We start from the raw sequence: 2500 nt of genomic DNA, 5'->3' as shown, positions 1-2500 counted from the left end.
TGAAACAAACAAAAAGAAATATATAAATTTTATCGTAATAGTTTCAAAATTTAGCCTCTGTTTTCAATTTGTCGCTATTTAGCTGGAACTTGTTCAAACTATATCCCATTTGAAGTGGCAAACAAATTGAACCAGAGGTAGTGATAGAAATTCCTGATATACTTGAAACCGGTGGAAAAAATTAGATTTTTTTTCAAGAACAAAAATACCCACGATCGGAAATGCAGAAACTCTGCTGCTGCGATCCAGAACAATAGAGCAATAACAATAGAGGGCTATTGTATCCAGCAATATTCCTCAGGCTTGTTTACATAAACAAAGGAATGCGAGTTCAAAAGGGAATCCTACACTTCATATGATTCGTTTCTCTTCTTTTTTTTTCAGAGTAGAAAAAGTGGTATTTTATGAGCAGCATTTCTTCATTGGTACTTTTTATTGTTTAAATTGATCTTGTAAAACAACATAAAAGCAAAAATGTACTTGAGAATAAAAATTATTTTTTTTCGGAATTTCATACTTTTGATAAAATGCTTATCCAAAATTTCCTTACTGGAAGAAAAAAAAAAGAGATGAACTCTTATTTTCAAAGAATTCCACTAAAATTCCATATGAATTTCTTCAAGATTGTAGTAAATGTTTGGAATTGTACCACAAAAAGAGTGTGACATTTCTTGAACTTCCAATCATATTTTGCTAATTAGAATTGCTTTCTGAAATAGGAAGGTTACAAAACAGAGAACAGGTACCATCACATCCATTCTTAACTGCTACTTCAGTAACAAAAACCTTCCTAAGACTGTCCTAGTTTAGAAAAAAAAAAGATGAATTCTTTGCAGTTTAATTGTTATATATCATTAAACTATTATTCAAATATGAATATTATTATACTGAATAACATGAAATAAATAATACACGCTTTGATTGATTGATCTCTCGTTCACATAAAAAAATTATTCAAAGATCAGCATCAGATATTGATATATTTTTAATCTAAATCAATGAGTTGATATTAAACAATAGATGTTTCATAAAATTCCAGGTAAAAGAAAATTAAGAGGGTTAACATTTCATGCGCTTTAATAGCTTATGAGACTTCTCTTGTGTCGCCTCTTAGCATAATATGGCAAATTAAATTCTGAAACTAATGGCATCTCCACTGACGTTAATAAGTCACTTAATGATGGCTCAAAGTAGATTGCACAAAATACCAAGAGTTTCAACTAAAGTCGTCCACTATTCAAGTTGAATCTGGAATGGAGGACGGCAACGGCATAAAGCAAAAAAATTTATGGAAAACACAATGATATCAGGATTAACCCTTCGACCCCCCCCCCCCCCAAAGGAAAAAAAACAATGGTAACAGTAAAACAATATTTACAAATCGTAATTCGACCCTCAGTTAACAATACGCATAAGGCTCAAATATAACCACATGTTCATATAATTTTTTTTTTTTCGGTTTATCCAATTCCCTGTGAATATTTAATATAGACCTTTCGCTAACCGATATATGAACTGAAACTATGCTGGCAAATAATAAAAGCCTAGGCCATGTCAATATAAGATTCATGATTTAAGTATCAGTTCACAAAATATCAGATGGAAAAGAAGAAATGGATAGTCGGGCAAGGTGTTACGTCTGCCACATGAAGGACCATTGAAATGCTAATTAAAACAATGATTATTATGATCATAGCCACAAGAAAACCAAAGTTTTCCACTAGCTCTAGTTATGATGACGAAAAAGAACGTGATAATTTTTTCTGTTACCTCATAAACGTGGAGAAAATATTATCAAGCTTCCGAAACCAAAACTCCTAGAGAGGGGAACGATTTTCACACTGCATTCATGGCTTCGAGCGCTGTTACGCGAAATGTTGAAACCTGATAATCAGAGGCGATATTTGACCTGCCCAACGTGGTATGGATTCCGTCCATTAGCGAGGGGGAGTTAAGTTAATTTACTTTGCCTTCGTGTATGTAAGTGTGCAAATACAACAAGGGACACAAATGCAGGAATATACAGCACAGGAGAGTGTTGGGTTTTATCATGTATACTTTTTTGCATAATGGCGTAAATGCAATTATATAAATGTAATTTCCGTAGCCTACGTTAAAAATTACCTCGTAAATATTTAGCTCCACTGCCATTGGTGATATACAGAAGTGCGGTTTTTCTTTTCAATCTTTTATCTATCTATCTATCTATCTAGCTATATACATTATAAATACATATACACACATATATATGAATATATATATATATATATATATATATATATATATATATATATATACACACACACACATATATATATATACATATACAGTATATATATATATATATATATATATATATATTCATATAAGCCATAAATACTTCTTACTATCGAATTAGCTCTGCCTTGGGACCAGACAATAAAGGGGGAATTAACTTTATGATAATAGCTTTTAGTCGGCCAAGGATTCGAACCTTGACTAATCGAAACTCAAGTTCTAG

General features: G+C 31.7%; 1 protein-coding gene across 1 annotated transcript in view; it reads left to right on the top strand.

Annotated features, from left to right (window-relative positions):
* LOC137644014 (uncharacterized) overlaps positions 1-2500 on the top strand; it is a 358557-nt gene that overhangs the window by 279206 nt on the left and 76851 nt on the right. The gene's annotated exons all lie outside the window — the stretch shown is intronic.

This window comes from Palaemon carinicauda, chromosome 1 (assembly GCF_036898095.1).
Source record: "Palaemon carinicauda isolate YSFRI2023 chromosome 1, ASM3689809v2, whole genome shotgun sequence".
In the NCBI taxonomy this organism is placed as follows: domain Eukaryota; kingdom Metazoa; phylum Arthropoda; class Malacostraca; order Decapoda; family Palaemonidae; genus Palaemon; species Palaemon carinicauda.
The sequence above is the reverse complement of the archived record's forward strand: the minus strand, read 5'-3'. Positions and strand labels throughout refer to the sequence as shown.